This window comes from Pinus tabuliformis, chromosome 9, assembly GCF_031772625.1.
Source record: "Pinus tabuliformis cultivar Carrire ecotype Pingquan chromosome 9, CPIR1, whole genome shotgun sequence".
In the NCBI taxonomy this organism is placed as follows: domain Eukaryota; kingdom Viridiplantae; phylum Streptophyta; class Pinopsida; order Pinales; family Pinaceae; genus Pinus; species Pinus tabuliformis.
In genome coordinates, this window is record NC_142307.1 from 1371606881 (window position 1) to 1371623227 (window position 16347).

The following is a 16347-nucleotide window of genomic DNA, read 5'->3' on the forward strand; positions in this document are numbered from 1 at the left end:
TTTCTCCAGATGCACTTGGGTATACTTCTTAAAACTCAAGAGTGAAGTATTTAACATGTTCTTGGCCTTTAAGGCCTTTGTTGAAAAACAATCTGGACATCAAATTCTTAAGATAAGATCTGATAATGGCAGAGAATATGTTAAAAACGCATTCATCAACTTTTGCACTGAGAATGGAATTCAAATGCAACATACTGTTCCATATACTCCACAACAAAATGGTGTAGCTGAAAGGAAGAATCGCACCTTAAAGGAAATGGCTAATTGTATGCTTCAACCTAAAGGACTTAGTCTTAATTATTGGGCAGAAGCAATTAACTGTGCAAATTACATAATAAATTGCACTCCTACTAAGGTTTTAAAGAATATCACTCCAGAAGAAGCATGGAGCTCAATCAAACCAGATGTAAGTCACTTTCGTGTTTTTGGAAGTGAAGCATGGGCCCATATTCCAGATGAGAAACATAAAGCTTTAGAACCTAAGAGTGAAAAATGTATTTTTGTTGGATATTCTGAAGATGTCAAAGGATATAGACTTATTCCACTTAAGTCCAAAAATGTTATCATTAGAAGAGATGTAAAGTTTGCTGAAAATGTATCAGCCTGCGAGCCTAGTTCGGCGGATGTGCCACCTCTCCCTATCTCTTCTAATTTTGAAAATATTTCTTTTTTAGATGATGAAAGCGAGGATGAAAATCCTCCCCCACCTTCTCAAGATCCTCCTTCAGCTCCTCAGCTTCAAAAATGGGTCTGTGCTACTCGGGATGCAGCAGGTGATCTTGCCGGTGATCCTACAGATCAGCAACGTACACGTTCTCAGTTCGAGAGAGCCTGTTCTTTACTGGCTCAAGCTTCAGTGAATTATGATCTTGACACCTTTGCAGAAGCTTCAGGCCATCTAGATTGGGAAGCAGCTATGAATGAAGAATATCATTCATTATTGGCAAATGATACATGGGATCTTGTTCCTCTACCAAAGGGACGAAAACTTGTTAGATGCAAATGGGTTTACAGAACCAAGTATGGACCAGATGGGACAGTTGATAAACATAAAGCTTGTCTTGTTTCTAAGGGTTTTTCACAAGTTGAAGGCATTGACTATACTGAAACCTTCTCCCCTATTGTCAAAATGAACTCTATCCGCCTTATTCTTTCCCTTGTTGCCTCTTTCAAATGGGAAGTCCATCAGATGGATGTTAAATCTGCCTTCTTGCATGGGGACTGCATGAAGAAATCTATATGGAACAACCTATTGGCTTTATACAAACAGACTCTAGCCTTGTATGTCGGCTTAAGAAATCCCTTTATGGTCTCAAGCAAGCTCCTCGAGCTTGGTATGCCAAAATGGATAACTTTTTTTAGAAAATGGCTTTTCTAGGTGTCATTCTGACAATACTGTCTACACCAAGAAAGTGGGCAAGTCCCTTATCATTCTTGTTCTTTATGTTGATGATCTTATCCTGGCTAGTAGTGATTCCAACCTTATAAACCATGTGAAGTCTAGCCTTAAAAGGAAGTTTGAAATGACAGACTTAGGACACTTACATTATTTTCTCGGTCTTCAAGTCTTGCAATCCAAGGAAGGTATTTCCCTTTCCCAATCCAAGTATGCTTGTGATATTCTACGCCATTTTCACATGGAAGACTATAAGCCAGCCCATTCTCCCTTTCATTCTAGAGTCAAACTTTCAGTCACTTGTACTTCTCCTGAAGTTGATGCTACCTTATACCGTCAACTTGTAGGAAAACTTTTGTATCTAACCCATACTCGTCCTGACCTTTCCTTTGTTGTTGGCCTTGTTGCTCGGTTTATGCAAAACCCACATGAAAGTCATTGGAAAGCAGCTAAAAGAATACTTCGTTGTGTTCGAGGTACAGTTCAGTTTGGGATTCATTACATTGCCGAAGCAGCTCCTCTATTGGTTGGTTTCACTGATTCCGATTGGGCTGGTGACCCTGATGATCAGAAGTCTACTGCAGGTTATGTGTTCACTCTTGGTTCAAGACCTATTACATGGGCTTGCAAGAAACAAGGTGCCATTTCTCTTTCTTCAGCAGAAGCAGAGTATCGTGGTGCCGTAGAAGCTAGTAAGGAAGCCTTGTGGCTTCGTCAGATCCTATCAGAGTTTGGCTTTCAGCAGCAACATTCGACTACACTTTGGTGTGATAATCAAAGTGCCATTCAACTATGCAAAGATCCAGTCCAACATCAGCGCAACAAACACATTGAAATGCACATGCACTTCATTAGAAAGCTCATTCATGACCATGTTCTTGAAGTGCAATATTGTTCAACAGATGATCAAGTTGCAGACATCTTTACAAAGGCTCTCATAGAGGCGAAGTTCACTAAACTTCGATTTATGGTTGGAGTTCAGGAAGTTGTCACTAAGGGGGGATAGGCTCTAGTGCCTCCTTCCTTCTCCTATTATGTCATATTTGTAAATCCTTCAATCCTATCCCAAGTTGTTCTTAAGGGGTGATGTTAGGATATTCCAACACATAGGAAATAGTTAAGTATGACTTGGTTTAGTATAGAGTTAGGTATAGAGTTAGGTAAAGTGTGTTTCTTTACTATGTAAATTTTGTAACTTACAATCCGACGGTCACGATATGTAGTGATCCGACGGTTCATTCTCTCCTCGGTATTACCGACACTTGATCCGTGGCTTAACACCCGATTGGTCCATGATCTCTATTTAAAGAGCATGGAGGGTCATTTGTAGTGTAATTCGTCTATGAGAGAAGCATATGTAAATTTTCATTCTTTTATTAATAAATTGCCTGAAGTGGCCGTGTTGGCTCAGGCCGTGGACTGTTTCCCTCTTTGAGGGTTTTAACCACATCAAAATACTGGTGTATTGATCTGTGATCTGTTTGTGAGCAGTGTCCTTTGGTTTTCTGTCTGAGGAACTTACCCTGTAAATTCAGGAATCTACATGGTATCAGAGCTATTTGAGGGCCGCGTCCATTGGTGATCCAAATCTGAAGCCGGTAGAACTGCATCTGACTACCGTTTCCTAGATCTATTGTTTCTAACTGCTTTCGGGCCGAGAGGACTACTCTGTTGTGTTGGGAGCATCTGTTCTAGTGAGGAACCCGTTTCGTTTCATGTGAAAAGGTTTCGGGTAGCCCTAGCTGCGTCATTTTTAACATCTGGAGGTATACAGTGTTTATTTACAGTTTACAGTTATTGTCTCTCTGTTTATTTCGGTTTGTTTCGCTTTTTTTATTACCGGATCTATACCTTTCATTTCTGCGTATGCTCTTTGCCCTGCGACTCTGTGCGATCTGGGCAAATCAGAAACATAAAGGAAGGATTTTTCTCATGCGTATGCTCTTTTCCGCTGTGCCTTAGTGTGATCTGAGAAAATCAGAAACATTGAGGAAAATATTTAGTTTCTGGCTAAAGCTAACTTCGAGCCGCAAGGTTCATTTTTTTTTTGTATGTCCGTGTTGGGTTTTGTGTTTTTTTTGTTTTGTAGGGAAAAAGAGCTTTCTCAAAGCAAGCACGCAACCCAAAGCATCAACCCCCCCCTCTCTCTCTCTCTCTCTGCAAAGCTAATTTATGAGAGTAGAGGTCTTGGGTTCAAGTCTCCATTTTGTGGGGGCGGATTTTTCATTTCCGCACATTCCCGCACTTCGTCAGCGACTTCATGAAATTTTCTTCAAAAAGCCATAACTTCTTCATCCAGAAGCTGTTTTTAGAACCGTTTCTTTTTAAACAGCCTAATTTTTCGAGATCTTTCCATTGAAACACTTAGTTTCAGCATCTATAGCTTCAGTTTTTTTTTTAAAATGGAAAGTCCATGCCAATTTATTCTTGACAACACCAACCACTTCTAATGGTGGTCCTACATTGTGGATTTACTTAGAAGTAAAGGTCTTTATAGAATAGCCACAGGCCAAGAGACCAAACCGAAAGATGAAGACAAGGCAACTAAATGGGAAAATAGGTAAGACCAAGCACGTGGGTTGATAGGGATGTCTATTTCTCCAGATCTTAGATTCCATATTGCAGAACTTGATACTCCTGATGAAGCAATGGAACAGATTACTAAAGTCTTTGGAACTAAAAATGAACTTAAATCCCATCAAATTGAAAATGAATTGCTTACATTGGACCCCAATAATTTTTCTTGCATTGAAGATTTTTTGTCCAAGTTCAAGACCCTTAGACTTCTCTTGGAAGGTGTTAAGGTTAAGAAAGAAGATAGTAGCCTTATCTACTCCATTCTTACTAAGTTGGGACCAGCCTATTCTGTGTTTGTTTCCACCTTCCATTCTACAAGAGAAGCCTTCATTTCTCAAGGACAAACCTACAAGTCCCCTTCCTTTGATTCCTTTTGTGATTCTTTAATAAGAGAACAAGAAAAACTCTTACACCTTGGTCTTCTTCATCTTGGAAACTCTTCTAAGAAAGCGTTAGCTGCCCAGCAGCAACCAAATCCAAAGAATCCTAAGAATTTGTATCCTAAAAAGAATGGTCCTAAACCAAACAAGGGTCCTAAGCAATTTCAGCCTCAAAATGAAAAATCATTTCAAAAAAATGATAAGACAAATAAAAACAAAGGGAAGAAGACTGATAGAAATTGCAACTTTTGTAAACGAGATGACCACTTAGAATCCAAATGCTTTAAGAAGATGGAAGCCTTGGAAGCAACAATGAAGAAGCATAACATCCATTTGGAGCACTCTTCAAGTTCAACTTCATCTTCAGGAATGGCACTTTCTGCATGTGGTTGTCAAGCATCTCGATCTGGCTATGCACTAAATGTATCTTCTTCTTCTCATTCTCATGAGTGGCTCATTAATTCTGGAGCTTCTTATCACATGGCCAAAAACAAAGCCATGTTTTCTTATTTAAATGATTGTAACACCAAAAATATATATGTTGGTGATGATAGATCTCTTAGTGTTGTAGGGACTAGAACTGTTGATCTAGAAAATGGTCAGTTTAATGATGTATTATGTGTTCCAACCTTATCCTGCAACCTTCTATCTGTATATCAGATAACCCATTCAGGTGAAGGTAAAATCGTTGAATTTTCACCTCACGATATTGTAATTAAGGACCTAAGAGATCCTAGACAGATTTTAGCTACTGGCATTGCTGACGATTCTACAAGGTTGTATAAGTTTCACAACTTTGGGTCATCAAATCTTCCCTCAATATTTGTTGCTCATAATGATGAAGTGAGCAAACTTTGGCATGAGCGATTTGGTCACTTAAACTATCGCTCTCTTCAAAATCTATGTAAAGAAAATATGGTGACAGGTCTTCCAATGGTATCTTGCAGAGACGGTGTTTGTTCCGGATGTGTACTCGGAAAACATCATCGGGAAAATTTTGAAAAACATGCCTCTTGGCACGCCTCAACCCCTTTATAGCTCGTGCATAGTGATTTATGTGGTCCACTTCCAGTTGCTTCATTCTCTGGCTAAAAGTATTTCTTAACTTTCGTTGATGATTTCTCCAGACGCACTTGGGTATACTTCTTAAAACTCGAGAGTGAAGTATTTAACATGTTCTTGGCCTTTAAGGCCTTTGTTGAAAAACAATCTAGACATCAAATTCTTAAGCTAAGATTTGATAATGGCGGAGAATATGTTAAAAACACATTCATCAACTTTTGCACTGAGAATGGAATTCAAATGCAACATACTGTTCCATATACTCCACAACAAAATGATGTAGCTGAAAGGACGAATCGCACCTTAAAGGAAATGGCTAATTGTATGCTTCAATCTAAAGGACTTAGTCTTAATTATTGGGCATAAGCAATTAACTGTGCAAATTACATAATAAATCGCACTCCTACTAAGGTTTTAAAGAATATCACTCCAGAAGAAGCATGGAGCTCGATCAAACCAGATGTAAGTCACTTTCGTGTCTTTGGAAGTGAAGCATGGGCCCATATTCCAGATGAGAAACATAAAGCTTTAGAACCTAAGAGTGAAAAATGGATTTTTGTTGGATATTCTGAAGATGTCAAAGGATATGGACTTATTCCACTTAAGTCCAAAAATGTTATCATTAGAAGAGATGTAAAGTTTGCTGAAAATATATCGGCCTGCGAGCCTAGTTCGGCGGATGTGCCACCTCTCCCTATCTCTTCTACTTTTGAAAATATTTCTTCTTCAGATGATGAAAGCGAGGATGAAACTCCCCCCCCCCCACCTTCTGAGGATACTCCTTCATCTCCTCAACTTCCAAAATGGGTCTGTGCTACTCAGGATGCAGCAGGTGATCTTGCCGGTGATCCTACAGATCAGCGACGTACACATTCTCAGTTCGAGAGAGCCTCTTCTTTACTAGCTCAAGCTTCAGTGAATTATGATCCTAACACCTTTGCAGAAGCTTCAGGCCATCCAGATTGGGAAGCAACTATGAATGAAGAATATCATTCATTATTGGCAAATGATACATGGGATCTTGTTCCTCTACCAAAGGGACGAAAACTTGTTAGATGCAAATGGGTTTACAAAACCAAGTATGGACCAGATGGGAAAGTTGATAAACATAAAGCTCGTCTTGTTGCTAAGGGTTTTTCACAAGTTGAAGGCATTGACTATACTGAAACCTTCTCCCCTGTTGCCAAAATGAACTCTATCCGCCTTGTTCTTTCCCTTGCTACCTCTTTCAAATGGGAAGTCCATCAGATGGATGTTAAATCCGCCTTCTTGCATGGGGACTTGCATGAAGAAATCTATATGGAACAACCTATTGGATTTATACAAACAGACTCCAGCCTTGTATGTCAGCTTAAGAAATCCCTTTATGGTCTCAAGAAAGCTCCTCGAGCTTGGTATGCCAAAATGGATAACTTTCTTTTAGAAAATGGATTTTCTAGGTGTCATTCTGACAATACTGTCTACACCAAGAAAGTGGGCAAGTCTCTTATCATTCTTGTTCTTTATGTTGATGATCTTATCCTGACTGGTAGTGATCCCAACCTTATAAACCATGTGAAGTCTAGCCTTAAAAGGAAGTTTGAAATGACAGACTTAGGACACTTACATTATTTTCTTGGTCTTTAAGTCTTGCAATCCAAGGAAGGTATTTCCCTTTCCCAATCCAAGTATGCCTGTGATATTCTATGCCATTTTCACATGGAAGACTGTAAGCCAACCCCTTCTCCCTTTCAGTGTGGAGTCAAACTTTTAGTCACTTGTACTTCTCCTGAAGTTGATGCTACCTTATACCGTCAACTTGTAGGAAAACTTTTGTATCTAACCCATACTCGTCCTGACCTTTCCTTTGCTGTTGGCCTTGTTGCTCGGTTTATGAAAAACCCACGTGAAAGTCATTGGAAAGCAGCTAAAAGAATACTTCGTTATGTTCGAGGTACAGTTCAGTTTGGGATTCATTATAGTGCTGAAGCATCTCCTCTATTGGTTGGTTTCACTGATTCCGATTGGGCTGGTGACCCTAATGATCGGAAGTCTACTGCAGGTTATGTGTTCACTCTTGGTTCAGGACCTATTACATGGGCTTGCAAGAAACAAGGTGCAATTTCTCTTTCTTCAACAGAAGCAGAGTATCGTGGTGCCGTAGAAGCTAGTAAGGAAGCCTTGTGGCTTCGTCAGATCCTGTCAGAGTTTGGCTTTCAGCAGCAACATCCGACTACACTTTGGTGTGATAATCAAAGTGCCATTAACTATGCAAAGATCCAGTCCAACATCAGCGCAGCAAACACATTGAACTGCACATGCACTTCATGAGAAAGCTCATTCATGACCATGTTCTTGAAGTGCAATATTGTTCAACAGATGATCAAGTTGCAGACATCTTTACAAAGGCTCTCATAGAGGCGAAGTTCACTAAACTTCGATTTATGGTTGGAGTTCAGGAAGTTGTCACTAAGGGGGGATAGGCTCTAGTGCCTCCTTCCTTCTCCTATTGTGTCATATTTGTAAATCCTTCAATCCTATCCAATTTGTTCTTAAGGGGGGATGTTAGGATATTCCGACACATAGGAAATAGTTAAGTACAACTTGGTCTAGTATAGAGTTAGGTAAAGTGTGTTTCTTTACTATGTACATTTTGTAACTTACAATCCGACGGTCACGATATGTAGTGATCTGACGGTTCATTCTCTCCTCGGTATTACCGACACTTGATCCGTGGCTTAACACCCGATTGGTCCATGATCTCTATTTAAAGAGCATGGAGGGTCATTTGTAGGGTAATCCGTCTATGAGAGAAGCTTATGTAAATTATCATTCTTTTATTAATAAATTGCCTGAAGTGGCCGCGTTGGCTCAGGCCATGGACTGTTTCCCTCTTTGAGGGTTTTAACCACGTCAAAAGTACTAGTGTATTGATCTATGATCTGTTTGTGAGCGGTGTCCTTTGGTGTTCTGTCTGAGGAACTTACCCTGTAAGGGTGCTTCCAGTAGAGTAGGCAATTGGATATGATATATTTATGGGCTTGTAACCTCAGGCTTCGATATTTGGAGGCATCTAGCCCCAATGGGCACTTCAAGAATAAGAGGTAATGAACGATATTCTTGTACCATGGTGATCCCTCATATTTGACATAGATTTTTTGCTCAGATGTTTTAATACTACTCCGGCGATCCTCTAGTTTGTCTTCATCTGTGGTCAGGTTTATCCCTAGTGCTTGGTAGTTGGATTCAGATAAAACCTTGGCCAACCCTTCGCATTTAATGAGCTTGGTAGGCTTTATTTCCAGGTCATATTCCTCTATTTTCGCTACCCACCTGCCCCTCTTTCCCTCACTATCTCCTTGCACCAGGATTTCCTTGACTGCTGTTGTTGGGACAAACGTTGTGATTTTTTATTGCAACACATACGAACAGAACACCTTAGAGCCTTGACCAGTGCATAAGCTTGTTTCACCAATATATTATATCTTAGTTCAACGTCCCTTAGTACTTGGCTAAGGAAGGCTACGGGCTGCTCATAACCCACTTTATTTTTCTGTTGTAGCATTGTGGTAATGGTATGTAGAGAGGCGAAAGAAAAGATGTAGAAAGGCAATGAATAGTCAAGACTGACTAACACTGGTGCTTCAACCAAAGCTTCTTTGATTCTGCTAAAAGAATCACAAGGGATGGGGATCCACTTGACTTTGTTTCCCTTCTTGAGCATGTCTATAATACCTTTGACAAACTCTGTGTAGTTGGGTATAAATTGCCTCAAGAAATTTATTCTTCCCCAGAAGGTTTGGACTTCTTTCTTATTCCTGGGTAGAGGAATGTGACTGATGGATTCAACCTATTTAGGATCAATCTTCACACACTCCTGCGATAATACATGTCATAGAAGCTTCCCTTCACTTAGGGAAAACTCAGATTTCTTAGGATTCAAGGAGAGACAATATCTCCTACACTTCTCAAAGGTGAGTTCTAAGTGGAGGATGTGTTCGTCCTCAACCTTGGAAAAGATTGTGATGTCATCGATGTAGACCACCATGAATTTGTCTCGCTACTCCATGAAATGTATGTCCATGGCTCTTTGAAATGTGGCACCTACATTTATCAACCAAAAAGGCATGCGAGCATACACAAGCATTGCCCAAGGGGTGGTGAAAGTGGTCTTTTCTTGATCCTCAGGATGAACAACCACTTATATCTAGAGAGCCCGTCCACCACAGGCATTCTGGCTGAGCCAACCACCTTCTGCAATATATTATCCATCAAGGGAAGTGTGTGGTTGTCTTTCAAAGACACCCTATTTAGGTTCCAAAATTCTACACATAGCCTTATCTCTTTGTTCTTCTTACGAACTGGGACCATATTCGCTACCCACTCAAAGTATCTTAAAGGTACTATAATATTTTCCTATAGCAGCTTCCTTATCTCCCTTTCAATGGAGGGGAGTAAGAGTGGATTTATTTGTCTAAGTTTTTGCTTGCAGGGTTTCACTTCACTTTTCAAAGGAATATTATGTTGTATGATGTTAGTATCAAACATTTTTAAATCATCATAAGACTAAGAAAAAACATATTTGTAGGCTTTGAAAAGATTTAAATACCTCTTTTTATAGTGCAAGGGAATTCCTTTCGAAAGCTTGATCATCTGAGGCTCCTCCTCTGATCCAATGTTGCAATATTGTACTTGATCATACATTTTAGGAGCTATTTGTTTGGCAACTATGTCGTCTTTATTAAAAATCCTTTCTAGTGGGACTAGTCTGCGAGGGATAGTGTTGCCTTTGCAAAATTTTGTGCCCAGTCACTGCATCTTTCCATGAAGTGGCTTTTTGATTTGCTTCTTCTTCTTCTTATTCTTATTGATCAATGGTGGAGTTAGAAAACTCCCCAATGATCTCTATAAATCATTTCACTTGTTCATCATCTTCGAACACTTGCCAATGCTTGATGTTATCAGGTACGGAGGGTTTGCACCTGAATTCCACTTCATATCTGAGGAGAGGATTTTTGGGGGGCCTGAAAGTACTTGCAGCTACAACAAGAGAGTCTGCCATCATGTTTTCTTCCCTGGGAAGAATCTCGATGTTAAAATCCAAGAAGAAATTATCAATAAAATCCCATACTTCATTTTGATACATCCTCAGTCTGGGGTGTTTGGCCTGGCATTGATTCCTGATTTGTCTTATGACCATCTCAGAGTCTCCATAAACTATTAGAAATTTGATATTCAGATTTTTTGGAGCCTGTAACCTAAGGAGAAACGCTTCATATTCCGCCACGTTGTTGGTTGCTTCGAACTCTAGTTTGAATGAGAGGGGTATTAGGCAGCCTTCAAGAGGTACCAACAATACTCCTGCCCCATTTCCCTCTTTTGAATTACATCCATAAAAATATAGTTTCCAAGCTTTGCTTTTACTTTCATGTTGATGTTCTAACTTCCATGTTAGGTGGACTGATGTTTCTTCTGTGATAACCTCATCTTCTTCTAGAAATACGAAGGAGAGGTCACTCTCTTTTCCATACACTGGGGAGTTTTTTGAGCCTTTAGATGAGGTAACAGTTTTAAAAAACTTGGATTCTCTATATAGTCTCCTTTGTTCTCCTCCAAAGGTGGGAATTGTGGCATAAGTTATGTCAAACATGATAGAGCCCCCTACCTTGGAACCCCAAGACCTAGATATCAGCATGCCAAAGTGAGGGGGGTATATTTTCCATTACTATGTCCATTATCATGCTTTTTACAAGGGTCTGAGCCAAGTTCACCATGAGATCCTTTATCATTCCCAAACATTTGACCATCTTGGAGTCAAAGGAGTATAGATCCTTGTAGGGCCTAGTGATCTGCAAGCCAAGATGTTCCATTACTTCTAAGGGAATGATGTTGTGGGAGGCTCTGGAGTCTAGAATGCAATTATGTAAAATAAGATCATGAATTCGTAGAGTTACATAGAAAGGTGCAGTAGAAGGGTCAAGTTCTTCCACATGCGACCCAAATACCACCATTGGCCTCTCTTCTTGGATATTTAGAGAATCCCGGGTGGGTGATGAGACCGATGGAAGCATGAATTGAGATACTTGAGTTTTATAGGTAGGTTTCTTCAAAAGCTCAGTTAGTGGAACAAAAATATTTACCTTTTCAAGCTTCCTTTGAAGGTTTAATGTAGACTGGGTCTTCTCTATACCTCCTGACTCAGCTTCTCCTTAACTACTGCCAATGTTTTTCTAGAAGACATGTGCTTCCTTTAGTGTGTTCTCCCCTGAGACATTTCTTTCCTTATTTAAGGGGATTTTTATCCTGGCAGGGTCAGAATTCAGATTGCCTTTCCCTTTGTCTGGTAATGGAGGAGAAACTTGGGGAGAAACTTCCTCCTATTGCTATGGTTCTCTTGATCTCTTTTACATTGTGGCTCTGCTAGTATGAAATCTACGAATTGTTTGCAATAATAATCCATATCTTGCTTATCAATTGCTTCTCCATCATGACTAACCTCCTGGTGAACCATATTCTTTGTTCTTCTTCAGAGAAAGCAAAATATAAGTTTCCCTGCATCTCCTATGTATCTGACCATTACTCATTAGGATCATCTTCTAAATATAGAGGATGAGGGATTTGATCCAAATATTCCTTTCTTTCCCCTGGCATTATCTGTAATGTAGGCCTTATATATTGTGAGTTATATCCTTGATTGTTTCCTTGAGCATTCTGTTTGGAGGGACTCTTGTTTTGAATTTCGAGTTTTCCAACCCTAGAAGTTAAGTGATATGCTTCACGCAATATAGCTTGAAAATATTATTTCAAACCCTCACACAGGTATATGCATTAACATTTTAATGCTGATGAATTTGTAGACAAGTCTGAAATACCAGAGTATATACTATTGCATGAATTCAAAAGATGAAAACATACAAGATGAATGAAACAAGGAAATTGTTACGGGACTAAGTACCCTAGGGTTTTGGGTTGGAACCCCAACAGAGAAAAAGCAATCTACAGTAAGAAACACGCATACAACTCAGGAAACATGCTTATATAAACAAACTACGCGATAACGATCATACCTAGATGTCCTTCGTTTGGGTAGTTCCAACAGGGTTTAGACCCTCTACAACTCCTGATGATCTTCGAATCTACAAATCAACCAATTCAAACATACATAGCAGCATATAGATAAAGCATTTTAATGAAATCAACTTTATATCATATAAGAAAATGGTTAGTTATACATCAAAATAATCATTCATACATGAATTACAACAACAACATCTGATGCATAAACAAAGTCAATCTCAGGAACAAGACAATGTTTCTTTTTATTGTAGAAAGCTATAATAGATACGGAAAGAGTTCACCTGAGTCTTCTTCTTCCGGCTCCAAGCAGAACCGTCCTCCAGATCTGTCCAGTCCCAGTCTTCAACAGCCTCCTTCCATAACCAATACCATGATATCTCAAGCAAGTGGGAGAATATCAACACTCAAGGAAACAAGGGTTTCCTGAACTTGGGGAAGTGCTTGAAGCATAGGGATACTTCAGACTTGGTCAAGGGATAATCTCAGTATAGTAATTCTATCTCCTATCTCCTCCTTAAGGCCTTCCCGTAGAAATCTTACTTATACTTCTCCTAATTAGTTTTTTAGTTGGGAAATAGTTGGGCCACAGGCACTAGGAGGTAATCAACAGGTAAAACCCATGAACTCCACCCATAGTTAAGGAAATTTAATTTTTTTAAGTGTTTTAACACATATACGCGGGTTGGGTATTGACTAACCCACGTGTACACGCTTTTATCATAGGGAAAAGTAGCATACAGGGAGTAAAACACTATTTTTAAAATATTTGGACCAAGTTTGGAAGGATGGGTTTCCCTTGGCGATAAACCAAGCATCGCAAGTACCAAGGGTGATATTTGGAGCTATAACAGAAATAGCACACCGTAAAACTTCAGAGGAGGAATCACCACCAATCCTGTAATATTCTACAAGATCTATGTTACTAAGTGATACAATTTACAAAAATTACAGACTTTCTTTTCAGATTTTGGAACCCCTTTTCAGTGCTCCGATCCCCTATTTATAAGAAGAGGGAGATCTTTCAATCATGGTTTCATACATAAAATATTGGACCACATTTTTAATTGTCAGGTTAGCTCTCTCTCTCGGCCAGGGGAGGTTCTGTATCCAAAACATTAAGAACAATAATAATGGCCTCACAGAGGAAGGCACATCACAAAATTGTAGAACAGGTGAAACATTAATGAAAAATCCCCAGCTCCCCATCGCTGTAATCACATTTTGTTTCATGGCTTCATTTAGTTCACGGCATATGCTCCTGTGCTGTTCAACTAGCTCTTGTCATTCTGTCTTAAAAATATTCGGAGCCGACCTTGAGAAAGGGTTACAAAGAGCCACTTCTGGGGGGTACCCATACTAGGTTTTGAATGCTCCTTCCCATGACTCATTGCCACCTCCACATCAACGACTGAATATATCACTTTAGCCTTAAATTTTCTACTGAATCCCTTAGACCTCTGTTGTGCTCGACCTCAAAGGTTTGATCTCCCATATCTTCCTCTGTAGCTACTTTCAGCGCTGACCTTGTCGATTTCTTCCATACAAACCTTCTAAGCACTGTTAGCTCCCTAATTTGGCCTGGGGGTGCATTCTCTGTTTAATGATAGAAGTCTCAAGGAGCACGGGAATTCATCTCTTCATACAGGCAAAAGGGAACATAATTATACCTCTAGAACGAGCGAAAGGGAACCTTTGGATTTCCCCCTTAGCCTCTCTTTATTTTAGCCCCTTTATTGAATTTCCTTATATGACCGGGGCTGGAACCAAACAACCCATGTGTTGGCTCTAAATCTCTCAATAATTGTGCAGGGGACCATTTCTTTATACCACAAAAGTCCCTCATCGATTGATTTCCCGGACACGAAATCCCTATATAATACAACACATAACCTATCGCATATGAGGGCCCATTTCCTTATCGCAATTGTAGCTGGGGAGGAAACACAGCTGAAGAGAAAGATTTACATTGAGCGATCACCGATCACCGATTGTGATAGGTGATGTCATCACTACCACATGTCACCCTGTGAGTGGTGACACATGGCACCCAGAAATGGCCCCATAGGACCCTTGAAAATTCCAAAAATGATTGACACGTGTCCAACTGTTGTGTCATCATTCGTACATGCCACGTCATTGCTGACATTAGCTGCCATGTCAGCTCAGTCGACCAAACATATGCCACCACATGGCCTCCCAGAGGAGAAAGAAAAAGGCCTTCTCGGCCTTGGTTTTTCCGTGAAATCCTTTGTTAATAGAATCGGCCCCTCCTTGATGATTTAACATTGTATCGCAAAATCACAGTGTCGCAGGGTATTTTGAAGAGTGAGCCCTCTACTCCACCAATCCATCGATATGCAATGCACCATACCACCATGTTGAGGAGAGATAAAGGGGACCGCCCGCTCTTGTTTTTCCCTGATTTCCTTTGTTAACACTTTCTGGCCCTTCCCCAACGTTGCAAAAATATATCACATTATCGGCCCCCCACATGGTTTGGAGTATGATGTAATTGAGGCACCGCTGGATCTGTGGGATGTGATATGCAATATCAACATTCGGGACTGCTGTGATTCAAGATGCAAAATGTGGGATTGTGCCACGTGGAGGGGAAAGAAGGGGGTGGCCGACTCTATTTGATTAACCGTTTTCTTTGTTAATAAATTTATCAGCCTCCCCTGACGATATTACATCGTATCGTAATCAGCCCCTCGACGCACTCTTCACGACTTAAATCCTACCAATACCGATAAACGTGGTGCCCTGACCCGTCGATGCCGATGTATGATATCATCGATTGATGGTTTGCAGTTTCTACAATTGCCGATGATCTTTGCATCTTGGTCCCCACCGATATTGATATGCAATTGCAATGAACTATCCCAAGTCTTGATTGCAATTTTTTTTCAACACTTAGCCATTTTCCTCAAACAACTGGGATTTTCAGGGGCAATCTTCTACAAGCTCTAACTTTTGATACGGGAACCCTCTTTTTTTTACTTCTATATACCACTAGAAATATTTTTCCAAGCATTGTACAATGGAGAGGATCTCATCAAGCTCTGATAACTTCCATGGCTCAGGAAATGGATTCAAATTCACTATTCTCATGCATCTTGGGCCACTAATCATTTGCAAAGAAGTGAGTGAGAAGTAAATGACAACAGGTACTCTTCCCACATCCACTGTTAATGCATCATGTTAGTGTCAGTGTCTTCACACTGCCATCGGTGATCAAAATCACTCTTTTTCATTTCATACTAGGTGTCCCATTCTGATGAGCTGCATTCCATTAGGTCATGGATCAACTGATGGTAGGGTACATTTCAGTTTTTTCCCTCATGACATATATCTGCTGACCTCTTTTCATATGTGATTCAGTCAATGGTTCAGGTTCAGGTTCATTTTCAGTTTATTTCATCAGATAGGTCTTAGGTCTTAGGGTTTCAGTTTCATTAGGTATTAGGGTTTCACCATGTCAAATTTTCAGTAACTATTGACTAATAATGGTTAGCAGACACATGAGGATGACAATAATCACCAGAAAAGTTTTAATATCATAATTTGTAAATTTAATAAGTTTTTCACCTCAAAACCAGTTTGAGGTGAAAACAGAGCATTGGTATTTATTTGTAAATTTCATGTAATTTTATTATTTCTCATATGTAATTAATAGTCTCATGCTACTCTTGGTCACCTACTGATATTTCCAAGTACATGCCACTGCAAAAGTCAAAGAAATCAAGCATCAGTTCACCTATTTCAAGAAAAAGATCAAGCATCCAAAAAACAGAGTATTTGAAAAAGCAAATAGACATTATTAAGTGGGTTTTGAAGAATGAAAAATCAAAAGTTGCCAAGCCATATAAAGGTCAT